Source organism: Schistocerca cancellata, chromosome 6 (genome assembly GCF_023864275.1).
Source record: "Schistocerca cancellata isolate TAMUIC-IGC-003103 chromosome 6, iqSchCanc2.1, whole genome shotgun sequence".
NCBI classification, from domain to species: domain Eukaryota; kingdom Metazoa; phylum Arthropoda; class Insecta; order Orthoptera; family Acrididae; genus Schistocerca; species Schistocerca cancellata.
Window position 1 is genome coordinate 148,298,476 of NC_064631.1, and position 15,285 is coordinate 148,313,760.

Genomic DNA, 15,285 nt, shown 5'->3' on the forward strand with positions numbered 1-15,285 from the left:
GCTACTACTACCAAATTCTCGTAGGTGGAGAAGATCCAATGCATCCCGACCAGTCGCAAGCTCAATTTTGGCTCCACGATTTCCCTGGCACAGTCTATTCCCTTTCCCCTGGCTAAAAATAACTGCACCATGCATGTGTCCCATATTTGTAGCTTCAGAGATTTTCCTCCAACATTCACTATTTTTGATCCAAACTCAACACCGATTGTGTGACTACTTTCATCTTTAAATTTACATTATATGAACTGGTGCAATAAACACGACTTTCCTGACCCAGCACTGTCTATAACTAAAAATTTAGACAGAAAATCGTACGACTCTGACATTGTCCAATACATATTTATTACGGCTTTGCCGCAAAATTTACTCTGACCCATTTATTTCTCTAGAACTGCGTTTGATTTCTCCTCCAACACTCCACATACGTCAGGCACTATACTTCCCTTTTTCAGTGACCTGAGGACAGGGATCACCATCACCCTTCCTCCCTCTTCAAAACGACTGCTGTCCCTAGCAGACTCACAATACTCGAAAACACATATAAAATACAATGCCTAATTAATCTATGCAAACCCAATGATACACACACACACACACACACACACACACACACACACACAAACCCTACAAATACTCTACTACTTTCTAGATCGCAAAGCATACGGTACTTCATGCTGTACTCTAGCCTCCTGGTTTTCTCTGCACTGAACACCTCTCTTCACTTTCCCTTTCTTCCTCTTTCCTTCCTGTGACACTCCTGGAATTACACCTGGGCAACCCTTAAATGGCCATAACCGTCCAATGTGTACTATCGTAGTTCTAGTTGGCAGCTGAAGCTTAACATTAACGGGAGATGTGGTTTCAACAACTTGACATGGCCCTTGATACCTCATGAGGAACTTTTTCGTTTTCCCTTTTTGCGTATAGGGGCTGGACAGAATTACCCAATGCCCCACTCTATACTGCGGTAAACTTCCTTTCTGCTTTACTGCATCTTCCTGCTTTTCCAAAGCCTTTGTATTCGCCTTTTGTACCCATTTACAAACATCTCGAATTGTCCTTGCGAATTGCCGTACAGATTCACCTGTCCTTCCTTTCTATAGCTTCACTCAATCAAATGGTGATGGCATTTTTCGCCCGTACACTACCTCATATGGGGACAAACTGGTATTTGTATGGACTTTTGCATTGTATGTGCATACAAATATGCTTCAAATTCTCATCCCACTGATAGTGATGAGAATCCACATGAAAACTCAGCATCTTCCCGATTGTTCTGTGTACCAGTTCTGTCCTTCAGTTCACCTGCGGATTCAACGTGCTCGTCCTCAACTTCTTTACTTTCAACAATTTACACAGTTCCTTCATTAAATCCAACATGAAGTTGGTCCCTTGGTCAGTAATTATTGTCTCCGGTACAACAAACTTCAAAATCCAATTGTTTACTATAGCTTGCACGAGCTTTGTTGCCTGTAGATTTGGCATAGCCACCATCTTCACGTACCTTGAAAAATGGTCTATTATTGTCAGGACAAATCTGTTCCCCAATGATGTTCACCTAAAAGGTCCTAAGACATCAATCTCCAGCAAAGAAAATGGACATGTTGCTTCCGGTAATTGTTGTAGCTGTAACTGTTTCTGACTCAAATCTGCTCTCTGCACACATGGTAGACAATTCTTGACATACTGATCCACATCTCCTTTCCTACCTCTCCACCAATACCTCTCCGCCACTCTCCTATTCATCGCTCTGCATCCTCCATGACCAGATAACACATGATCATGTGCTTCCTTTAAAACCTCATCCCTCAACTTCACTGGCACTACTACCCTTGGCCCTAACTTCATTTCCCTGAACAGAAGACCATGATACATATTAAATTGTGGCTGTGTCCAATTTACAATCGTTGTCCGCATCCTGTAATTCTTGCCATACTACTAGGTCATAACCGATGACTTCTACTTTCGCCATCTTCCTATTCAGTGCATCCACATTACCGTGCTTCTTCCCAGACTTGTGCACCACCTCATAGTCACATTCACTAAGCCTCACAGCCCATCTAGCAAGTCTAGTGGATGGATCCTTCAACCCCAACAACCACTTCAATGCAGTATGATCTGTCACTACCCGAAATCTTCTCCTATATAGATAACATTTAAAATATGCGATTCCATAGATTACGCTAAGCATCTCCCACTCTATTATTGGGTAATTCCTCTCTGCTGCATTCAACTGCCTAGACGCACAAGCTACAGGGTGTTCTTTTCCTGACTAAGAACACACCCTAATGCTTGATTCGATGCATCGCATGCTAGTATAAACTCCTTTTCAAAATCTGGAAACACAAGAACTGGACTTGATGTTAACACTTCTTTCAGTTTGTCAAATGCTTTCTGACACTCTTCTGTCCACTCAAATTTCACGTCAACGGCTGTGCTAAATCTGCAAAACCCTTCAGTGCTGCTGAACGCTCAGGAATGATGCGACTTGTGCATACGGTACATGGGCCCCAACGTGGTATACGCGATCGCAACGCACTCCAGCGGCAGTCGAGGGATGTTTCTAGTTCGTAAACCACACTGTTTACTCAACGGGCGCGCGTAAAATTCCCACGTTAACTCTATTAAAACACACATTTCCTCCATTGTCCACGAAAAGGAAAGTACAACGTCCAATCAGTGAGGACAGAGACATGTAATAGTTCCATTACAAATAGTGCGGTACAAATTTGGAATACTTCTCCGCATAAGATAAACATTATTTCATCATTCCAACATTTTAGTAAAACCTCAAGGTCAGTCTTACTTGATCACTGTTCCTACCCAGTAGCAGAATCTTTGCAACGCGTGAATTACAAAGCGTAAAAGAAAAAGGAGCAAAATAGCTTTACACAAGTAGCGCAAGGTGTCCTGTAGATCAAGCCAATCGAACAAAGTCACCCCTCAAAAAAAGGTGAACTTGTATTTACATAACATCAAATATTATAGTCTATACTTATATTAAACTAATAAGAAAGTATCAGAACCTAATAAAAATGCGAATGTCAGGAAAAAAAATTGGTTGTGTCAGGACGCGAACCACCGCCTCAACAAAAAAACTCATTATAGACAGTGACACTATTCATTATGCTAAACCATCACAGCTTTTGTCTCAAATCATAGTATCTTACTACTTGCTAAAAACCTTAATCATATATATGTTACTAACTGAAATTTAATTATAACAAATTGTACCAAGAACAATGCGTTTTTGGTGGATCTTCAGTGTGATGCTGCCTTCAAACAGCCTACTCTCACTATACGCAAGTTACAATAATTCTTTTGCAACAAATATGTTTCTCATTATTTTATTGGAACGAATCACACAGTTAACAACAGGTTTTGCAGTGAGTCTCAATTTTCTGGCGCTGGGAACAGTATATATACATATAGGCTTGAAATGAATGCCAATATGGCGCCTCACAGCTCTGTACTGAAGGGAGACGCGTGCGTGTGACGTAAGTGGCATTGTGCCATCTCATTGGTCAACGCTCAGACGCACGCTCAGAATATCTGACATGCCAGATATTGCTCTGCATGTTCGGAAAGACTCCCGAACGTGCTATTCCACGCTATGACGTCAGAAACTCAGCACACTCAATGTTCGGATGCACGGTCCGTGTGCCGACGGCTTACTGATAATATGACCCAAATATTTTACCTCTTCTAATGCAAAATGACACTTCTCGATGCTCACGTTAAATAAGCTGCTCTTAACCTCATACAGACTTCCCTTAACCACTGTCTATGTTGCTCCATACTACTTGAAAACACTATACTGTCATCCAAATAGATCAGACACTGCCGTGGTTTCAAATCCCTCAAGACACTGTCTAGCAAACTCCGAAATGTTGCCGGGGCATTTTTCAAACCGAATGGCATTCTAATGTATTGGTAATGGCCTCCAGGTGTAGAGAAATCAGTTTTTGGACGATCCTCTGGAGCCACCTCTAACTGATGATAACCATTTGTCAAATCCATCGTAGAAAAGTACTGGCACTGTCCTAAGTGATCCAAAGTCTCCGATATGTTTGGAATGGGGTATGCATCCGTTACTGTCTTATATTATCGCAGTATCGGTAGTGACAACAGAACCTGAATTTCTTAGTTCCACCCATAGATTGTTTTGGCACAACGACAATGCCCCCTTCCCAGCAACTATTACTACTCTCTACAATACCGCACACAAGCTGCTGATCAATGAAATCCTCCACAATCAGCTGCAAATACCTCAGTATTCTGTATGTTTTATGGTAAACAGGTGCTTCATTCCCTGTTGGTATCCTATGTTGAACTACTGGAGTTGCTGGTAATGGCCCTTGTGGAAAAAACAAATCCTTGAATTCCCACAATAATTCTTCCATATGCCCTCTTTCTCCTCCTTTCAAATGCTTAATTTTGTCACACAATGCAGTTCTATCGGCAGTTAGTGGCTGATCGCTTCGCATACCTCTCGAACACCAGTCTTCATCATCTGGCACATCCAAATTTGCTACTAAAACTACTTTCCTCAAATTCGCATATACAGTGCTAAAATTATCCACGTTCACGGGAACTACTCATCCGTCGTTCCCCTCCTGTACACGTACAACACTACGTTTCACAAAACAACCCAGTGAGCCCAAAACTTCATTAACCTCCAATGGTTCAATAACACATACCGTACCCACAGGTAGATTCGACTCCACACTTACCCAAAGCGACTTTCCAGTTCCATTAGACACACACTCATGCAAATTAAGCCTTAATGCTAATGTACGCGGTTCAATTGGTTTGTTCATTATGTTGAACGCCCCTCACGACAGCTCTGCATTGACAAGTTTCCCCTAGCTGAAATAACAATCCACCAAGTTCCACAGTTCGTAATCCAAGGTCAATTCTGGCATGATGTTGATGCAAGAAATCCACTCCCAGGATCATGTCATAGTCCTTGCTTACCTATGGTACTACTTCCATGCATGCATTAAATCTGACTTTCTCTATTTGAAAGACAACTGTCACCGATTCCAAAAGTGTGACCTCCTTATTCCCCACTACACGGAACCTATAATGTGGTGGGTCTAGCTTCCTTCGTCCCATTATATTCCTAGTAGCCACTGACACTTGCCCTCCTGTGTCCAACAAAATCTTAAACTTATTTAGCTCCTATTGATCCCACCACTGAACACTCCACCTCTGCATATGTATTTGTAGCATTGAAATTAAACGGGAGCTCCCTTAGGTGAGTCTTAGGCCCCCCTCTGCCATTTAACGCTTGTCCACCTCTCCTATCTCCACTTCTCCATCCTCCATGCTGCTTATTTCCACCTCTTCCTCTATTCCTTGGTGACTGGGTGCACTGCCTCTGCAAATGTCCCATACGACCACATTTATAACATTTTAAAAACACACTGTAAACGTTTGTTTGCCTCTCTCGTACCCCTGTTGCCACGTCAGTTTCCTCACACTGAATTGCCAGCTGAATGGCCGAATACAGATCTTTCGGAGTCCCTTCACGCACTTTCCGTGAAATATGCACCGGTAACCCTCTCAAAAATACATCAAGTGCCCTTTGCTCGGCCTCCTGCAACAGAACACTATTTGCTTCATCACTCTGACCCAACTCGTAAGTACACTCATTAATTTCCCTTATCCTGTCCACAAATTTCTCTATTGTCTCCTCCTGTCTCTTTGACATTGTACTTAACCTCTCTCTAACGTACCGAGCGCTATTCTGTTTCTTGTACCTTTGTAAAAGCCCTTCCTTTAACTGCTTAAACTGTCCTGCCTTCCTTAAGGCCTCAGAACACCTTACATATGTCTTTGCTTCACCCATTACTATAATCTTGGTTACATGTAACAACTGTTCATCAGACCAACCATTCATCACCGCTGAAGTCTCCAAGTCCTCCACAAATGAATGCACATCCTCAGATGTTGTTGTTGCTGTCTTCAGTCCTGAGACTGGTTTGATGCAGCTCTCCATACTACTCTATCCTGTGCAAGCTTCTTCATCTCCCAGTACCTACTGCAACCTACATCCTTCTGAATCTGCTTAGTGTATTCATCTCTTGGTCTCCCTCTACGATTTTACCCTCCACACTGCCCTCCAATGCTAAATTGGTGATCCCTTGATGCCTCAGAACATGTCCTACCAACCGGTACCTTCTTGTTGTCAAGTTGTGCCACAAACTCCTCTTCTCCTTAATTCTATTCAATACCTCCTCATTAGTTATGTGATCTACTTATCTTATCTTCAGCATTCTTCTGTAGCACCACATTTCGAAAGCTTCTATTCTCTTCTTGTCTAAACTATTTATTGTCCATGTTTCACTTCCATACATGGCTACACTCCTTAAAAATACTTTCAGAAACGACTTCCTGACACTTAAATCTATACTCGATGTTAACAAATTTCTCTTCTTCAGAAACGCTTTCCTTGCCATTGCCAGTCTACATTTTATATCCTCTCTACTTCGACCATCATCAGTTATTTCGCTCCCCAAATAGCAAAACTCCTTTACAACTTTAAGTGTCTCATTTCCTAATCTAATTCCCTCAGCATCACCAGACTTAATATGACTACATTCCATTATCCTCATTTTGCTTTTGTCGATGTCCACCTTATATCCTCTTTTCAAGACACTGTCCATTCCGTTCAACTGCTCTTCCAAGTCCTTTGCTGTCTCTGACAGAATTACAATGTCATCGGCGAACCTCAAAGTTTTTATTTCTTCTCCATGGATTTTAATACCTACTCTGAATATTTCTTTGGTTTCCTTTACTGCTTGCTCAATATACAGATTGAATAACATCGGGGATAGGCTACAGCCCTGTCTCATTCCCTTCCCAACCACTGCTTCCCTTTCATACCCCTCGACTCTTATAGCTGCCATCTGCTTTCTGTACAAATTGTAAATAGCCTTTCGCTCCCTGTATTTTACCCCTGCCACCTTTAGAATTTGAAAGAGAGTATTCCAGTCAACATTGTCAAAAGCTTTCTCTAAGTCCACAAATGCTATAAATGTAGGTTTGCCTTTCCTTAATCTATTTTCTAAGGTAAGTCGTAGGGTCAGTATTGCCTCACATGTTCCAACATTTCTGTGGAATCCAAACTGATCTTCGCCGAGGTCGGCTTCTACCAGTTTTTCCATTCGTCTGTAAAGAATTTGCGTTAGTATTTTGCAGCTGTGACTTATTAAACTGATAGTTCGGTAATTTTCACATCTGTCCACACCTGCTTTCTTTGGGATTGGAATTATTATATTCTTCTTGAAGTCTGAGGGTATTTCGCCTGTTTCATACATCTTGCTCACCAGATGGTAGAGTTTTGTCAGGACTGGCTCTCCCAAGGCCGCTAGTAGTTCCAATGGAATGTTGTCTACCGCATTTACTCGAATCTAAGCCGCACTTTTTTTCCGGTTTTTGTAATCCAAAAAACCGCCTGCGGCTTAGAATCGAGTGCAAAGCAAGCGGAAGTTCTGAAAAATGTTGGTAGGTGCCGCCACAACTAACTTCTGCCATCGAATATATGTAGCACCACACAAGCATGCTTTGTGGGCACAAAGATAAATACTGGCGCCAAAACCTTTTTTTTTTTCTCCGTCCCGAGTTTCGACCACTGCATTTTCATACATTGTCCAAAGAAGTAAATACAAATTCCGTATTGTTCATCTTCGAATGTATCAGAATTTCAATGTACTACGAAAATTCGACTGGCAAGACTGTTAGGGATGTTTGTCAATATGGCCAACTCTACCTTCCGAGTTTTTTCCTACCCGTGAGAAGAGATGGTTGCTAATAGGAACCTGATGAAATGTGAATCACATGCAGTATTCTCTTCACCATAAGAATAATACGAAAATAAACATTTTGCCATGTATTCTTTCGTGTTTGCTGCTCTCATTTAAATCCTGTCTGCCTAATAAACTACGAAACTAGAGTGAAAAAACAGCAAATACGGAAGAATATACGTATCGTGTCATGTTTATATTCGTATTATTCTTATGCCTAATAGTGATATAGTCAGAAATGAAGCACGGCAACTGACTAGATTTTAAATGTAAGATGACTAATTTCTGTGCAGAATTTGATGTACTAAAGAAGTGGCCGCAAAGATTTTCAAACGGAGAAAAATTTGCGCCTAACTCTCGTTCAGAACATGTTCTATCATACGCAGTCTATTATTTGGTTCTTATTGATCAAAGAAAGCAGCAGTGTAAGTAACAACAAACTGCAGTCTCTTGCCATTGTTTCGCTAATGAGACGATTCCTCTTTTTTTTTCTTTTTTTTTTTTTTTTTAAAGCGGCGGTAGCGCGCACAAAAGCAAGTCATGCCGCGAGCGGCGACAGGCCGTACACACGCACTATCAGAATGCGACAAACAATGCATGACACAGTACAGTAATGCATTTTCAGCTTAGAGTGACGTAAACACCTATAACAAAGAAAACGGCACTTATCAGATCCAAGCAAAATAAGCAATCGATTCAAACCAGACGAAGCACGTGAAAAAGGAAGGGTACCCATATAAATACGGACGGAGCGCCTGACGCATAGCAATGGCTACCTGGTAAAGCTTAACTGCTAAGCTTACGACTCGAACCAAACTACTGTAGCTGTATCGCGTCTCTCATTCGACCTAAATTGTGTCTCGTATTACAATGGACCAACTTTGTTTCGATTTGGAGGTGCGGCCTAAAACTTTTCTCTCCCCTTGAATTTCGAGTCTCAAATTTCAGGTGCGGCTTAGATTCGGGAAATATTTTTTTCCTTTATTTCGAGTCTCATTTTTCAGGTGCGGCTTAGATTCGAGTGCGGCTTAGATTCGAGTAAATACGGTACTCCCGGGGCCCTGTTTCGACTTAGGTGCCTTGCCAGAAAACGGAATTATCAAATACGCGACAGCTGGATCACTCTCCTGCACCCTAGGCAAAAACGACTGATCAGATGCGGTTTCCCGCTCACTTCTAGATGTTAATTCATTTCTCAACTGCTTATTGTCCACTGTCAATTGTGCTATCTTTTCCATCAAAATCCGCACCGCTTCTGGTTCCGACACACGTTGCGTCCTTGACTCTGCCATTGTGTTGCTTTCGTTCCGAGTTAGTCCTGAAACAAAACATTTAAGTACAAGAATAACCCGACTCCCTACACCTCAGTATCATCATACTCGGTAACATCATATACAAACCAATACAAAAGTAATTAAATGGCACGGGAAAAAAGAATCTTACTGCCCCAAATACACTACATTTACTATGACAACAAAAACTACCATGCCCACGCAAAACACCTAAAATGTGGCTTGCCAGGGGCCAAACTTGAAAAAAAAAAAAGTCCAATACTCAAAAGAAAACTGATCAAAACTCACCACATCTTGTGACCGTAATGCAGGCAGTGGGCTCGAACGTCGTACTGTACAGACGACATCCACTATTCTGGCACCAAATGTAGTGGTGACTTCTGCCACCGAATGTATCAGGATAACCAAATGTAGCGGCAAGACACCAAATGTAGTGGGTAGGTGCCAGGAGTTGCCGTATTAAAACTCGGCAAGAACTTTCCAAATGATTTATTCATTTTCGCTACAGTGCTCTGTTCACCTTGGTCCCTGTCACAGCGTCCCGCAATGCTGAGGCCACCGCCCCAGAGACCCAGTGCAACACTCTGCTGTGTGTCGGCCTTGTAGGGCTGCGTTGTCGGGGCTGTGCCGGCGGCCGGCTCAGCGGTCTTCTTCCCCATTGACTCAGCGCTGCTCCGCTGGGCGACGCCGAGCGGCCCGCTGCGCCCTTCCTCGCTGGAGTAGCTGGTGGTAGTGAGCTGTGGAATGGCCCGCCGCTGGCTGGCTGGCTACGGACCCCACGTCAGCCTCAGGGGGTTGAACCATCAATCCGCCGTGGACTGGGACGCTGGTGCCCCATCTGTTGCTGCATGTAGCCCGGTGGTGTGATATGCCTTGAAGTCCAGGAGAGCTGCCACACTTGAATGCCCTGCGTTGGCCTCAGAAGGTCGAACCAGTGACCCACCCTGGACTGGAATGCTGGCGCCCCATCTGCTCTGCGTGAAGCCGGTAGTGCGACATACCCCACCGCCCAGGAGAGCTGTCAAGACTTCAATGCCTTGTTAGAAAATCGGCACCTATTTATACGCAGCTGTGCACCTCTGTTTTGCTAATGCACCGCTCCAAGTCACGTACTCACAACACCCCAGTTGTGCCAGTGGGCCCCTTCTGCCTGTAGCTTGCGCCACGCGACCCACTGTATTTATGCTTTTCAGTGGTTTGACAACCCTGTGGCCTCCATTCTACTTCGCAACCATTGGTATGCGTAACTCACTGCAATCTGGCCCGCACCTGGCTGTAACTTGTGGTCAGAATATTGCACAAAACTAACTTTCCCTGTCCTAAATGGTGGTGCCGCTACACTATTAATTATTAATCACGAAGCCGAGAATTTCCCTTCTGAAAAAATTGAACTGAGAGAAAACATGAAGACTGTTATACACTCTTTACAGATATTAAACTACAATACTGTTTAACGAAATACAAAATGCTCAGAAAAAATATGGAGATTCTATGACTAACCTTATAGCTCATAGATATACCTATCAAATAAGCAACTCAACTTACATCAGCAAAACAGGCTGAAAAATAGCGTATAAAGGATATGGGAAACAGCAATCTCATGAATACAACAGCATAACATTAAATGAAAATGAAGATATAACATCTGACCAGAAAGAAATGTGAGAAATTCATACAAATATTTAGTACAATTGGCACAAATGGAAGACATGACTGGGCATGCAATTTAAATGTTACAAATACTAGCCAATCTTTTTGTCATCCATGGCAGTACTGAGATTGGCCTACCAGAAATCATTTCAAAACTTCACACTATAATGTCTTGTAGCTGGGATGACATTTTGCCTAAGCTGCTAAAGGAATGCAGAGAAGAATTAGTGAATCCTCTAACACATCTAATAAATATCTCCCTTTGCCACAGAAATTCCCTTATCTTTCGAAAATCATTGGAATCCTACCAGTGTATAAAAAGAGCATTAAAACTGACAAGCAAAACTAAAGGCCAATATAATTAACTTCAGGGCTTGGGAAATTACTAGAGCAAGTACTATTAAATCAATTTGAGGCATATTTCGTAATACAAAACCCATACAACAATCTACAACATGGTTTTAGAAAAGGAAGATCTACTGTAACAGCTGTAGCAACTTTTTATATGTGAAATATTAAATAACCTAGATGAAGGAAACAAGGTAACAGGCACTTTCCTGGATATGAGTAAAACTACTGATACTGAGAGTCAAACAATTCTGTTACATAAATGAAAAGTGTATGGAATGAGAGGGGTAGCCTCACAATTGCTTACCTACTATTTGAAAGGCAGGAAACAGTGTGTCAAGCTAACTTATAAAAGCAATGAACAGCTGGTAACAACCAAATCAACCCACAAGATACTTCAATGTGGTGTGGCAGGACTGTGATATGCAGACTACTACAAACAATAGTGAAATCAATTATAATTTTCTGTCAAGTTATTTTATTGCAAATGTGCTACTTGTAAATAAAGGAAGATTGTGAAAATGCAATTTATGCTTAGCTATAGTCAGAACATGAAAGTACTCAATTTACACTTTCATTGGCCCTTTTTTTGGGAATAATTGTTGTCGAACACCTGTCATGGAAAGAACATACAGACCATATTTTTAAGAAAAGCAGTACAAATGCGTATCTACTGAAATGAGTCTCAGCCCTTCTGGACCATGGTAGCTTGAGACAAATATACTTTGGAGTGATACATCATCTTCAGTATGGTATTGAGATATGGAGTGAGGTACCATCTGTATACACAGACAAGCTCTTGAGACTACAAAAAAAGGCAGTAAGCGTGGTAGCTAACCATCTGATCTCAAGACAGTTTAATTAGACACCTTAAAGACTAAACTTGAGCATTTATTAACAGAAAAAGCTGTTATTCAGTAGAAGATTTCAAGTTGTAATATATCTTTCTAAAACAGTGTATACAGCATAAGTTTGCTTTTTGCAACGAAAAAAGGGATAATTTCTTATCTTCACACACTATATCAATGTATGCCTTTATATTTCAAGTCATAATGTCTCTGTGTAAAACATTGTAAACAGCACACTTTTTTTTTTTTTTTGCAACAAAAAATTGTAGTTTCTGAACCTCACTATTTATACCCCTCCAAATTGGCAAGTATAGCGCCTAAAACAGCAGCAATATCTGAATCGTTGCTTTGCCCCAACACTCTCAACCCTTTTGAGTGCCGGAGAGTTGAACATGTATTATGTTAAATCTCTTAAAATGCTCATTCACCGTTTCAATATTTCTGAATTTAGCTCCTCTGGTAAGGTGGAAAGTTTTGTCTGTGACTGCAATTTGCTAGGCCGGATTTCTTGCTTTTCCTTACATCATTTATTGAAATGCTGTTTTAGTGTTGTGTTCACTGGTTTTACACCAGCAGTTAGCTCCTTTAGGTCTAATTGTGTACTAAATGTTCAAAATCAAACAGGTACATCAACATCCATTTTTCTCATCATCACATGTATAATATCTACGAGAACAGTCTGACACACAACACAAACACCACCAGGGAAAAATTTCTGGAGGCTATCAACTTGGATGTTATGTGGCTCATCAGAATCTTGCCCCATGTAGATGCTGAACGGGAAACTGGAAAAGTGTTTAGGCTATGTTGCATCACTTTTAAGTGAGTGTGCTGATGACACTGCCATTCCTGCAGATTGACTAGTTGCAGCTGCGATCCGTAACTGCTGTTGTAGACTTTCTGTGTGATTAATACAATAAAGCCATGTGTAGTCATAATCGAAATCTTCCAACTCCTGGACTAGTTACTTTCTTCTCCATCATAGTTGTAGTAGAACAATTTAATAATAGCTCATCGACTAACCAAACTTCTTCAGAATTCTGGATTCAGTGCTAGCAATTAATTTTGCACTGCAGTCTCAACTTGGCTGTTGACCTGCATTACTACTGACAACAGATAACAATGCCCAGAAATCCGCATATTCAAAATTCACCAATTCTCTTTAAAATTTCAAGTTTCTGTTTACTACCATTGTTCTTTGTAAATTTTACTTACTTTCAGCTGTATTTGTTCTGGATGCTGTCATGGTCACCACATGTGATGTTCTGCTGGTTCTTTAGCATATTGGGTGGCGAAGTAAAGCCTGATTGGGAGCTAAGACTTCCTATTGTTCAATCTTGCTCACATTATTTCAGCACACTTTACAATCTCTTGCAATCAAACTTTATTTCTTGAAGAGCTGCACTTACTGTTAGAAGTTAAAGAGTACAAATTCACCATTTGATTGTCAAAATAAATGCGAGACTTCTCATAAACAATTTATCGGATATTGTCCTCTTGTTACAATGGTCATGAATTATAAAATTGCTTCAATATTCGGAACATCACCCTTACATTGATAGGGACAAAAGTCCAAAAATGGTCTTTTTCAACAGATTCCAACTAAGTGAGTATATAACAAGTTTTCTCTTGTTCTCATGACATTATACGCACTGTCATGGCCATTCTTCCTCCATGGCTCACACTGTATCTCAAAGGCAGGACCCGATGAAGTGGAAAAACTGCCTGACCAGCAGGGACTGTGAATATTGTATAATGTCTAACATCTTCCTGGCTTGCAGATACACTGCGTCCATCCATTTCATAATAAATGTGCATAAATAAAACATACATCCAAAGAGTAGATTATCTAATTCATAATGAAAATAAACTTTCAGCAGTGGTGATCATCATTCATTAGTTCGAAAAATGCTTGTGCAACACGTCACTTCACCAAGTGACATGTTACTCTACTTGGCATGGAGAGATGCATAAAATGAGTCAACCACAACAACATCGTATCTGTTGAACATGTTTTTTTCCAGTCACAGTCATCTTATTCTTACCACATGGAAACTACCCTACCATTCTTATACAGTTCTGCTACCTTTTCAGCCAATTTGTTGTGGAGTTAGCTGTTTATCATGCCGTTTTCTTTTTCTTTACCCTGTCTTATTTATTTTCATTTCCGAACATTTCAGGTTTCAAACATTTTTCTGACAACCATTTTGTAGTTTGATATAGTTTGTTCTTTACAGCTACACACTGATCAGCCACATACATAACTACAAAATACGACTATGGTTGGACCCATATTAAAAGTAATTTTGAACGGCCTTTATCACTAATTTATCCTCCCTCCTTTCTTACATTATTAGCACCTACATTCTTGATTTGATGCTTTCAGCTAATTGTAAAGTACGTAGCTTCAATTACAGTTTTCTTTCTTTTTTCAAACCACTGTTTAGTGGAGTCACGATTTTTACTTTAAATGTAACACACTTTAAATCATGTGTCCACCCACACACTGAGAGAGAGAGAGAGAGAGAGAGAGAGAGAGAGAGAGAGAGAGAGAGAGAGAGACTGGGGGAAGGACAAAAAGCAATTAGACCATGTTCACAGAGATAAGCTAATCTTGAACTTTTTCTTTCTCCCCCCCCCCCCCCCTCCCCCTCCAGCAGAAGTGAGCAATAAGCATATTATGTAAAATAGATAACCATACATCTTACAGAAGGCTTTTTAGGGGTCTTGGAATCCTTACAAGCAGTGTCCAATACATTGATTCCACAACGGATTTTGTTGCTTACAATAAAAATCAATTCCAGCTTGACTGTGATCTATACAATCACAATATAAGATAAAAAAATAATTTACATGTAGAGTTTGCTTGATAGATCTCTTACTTTCAAGAAGCACTGCATGAACTGCAAGTCAAAGATTCTGTCAGGAACAGTCTTCTAACAGTCTTCTGTGGAAACTGGCTGGATCGCAATGGAGCAGTCAACTTGAAACTATACAAGCTTCTGCAATGGTACTATGCTGTTCCCCAGCAGAGTATGCATGTTCTGTTTGGTCTAATTCAACACGTGCTGAACAGGTGGACATAGCTCTAAATGACACCTGTAGAATATGACAGTTTGCTGGACATCTACTTCAGTCGAATGGCTTCACCATCCCGCAGGAATAGCACCACTTCCTGTTCAAAGAGAAATAGCTGTGCACGTGAAAAGAAACACCGTGGAGCAGGCAAAGTTTTTCTAAAAATTTACCTTCTAGCTACGATGATAAATGGAAGTCCCTGACTACACTGAGATCTGGAGTTGGCACATCGAAGGTTACTCTGACAATATGAGGCTT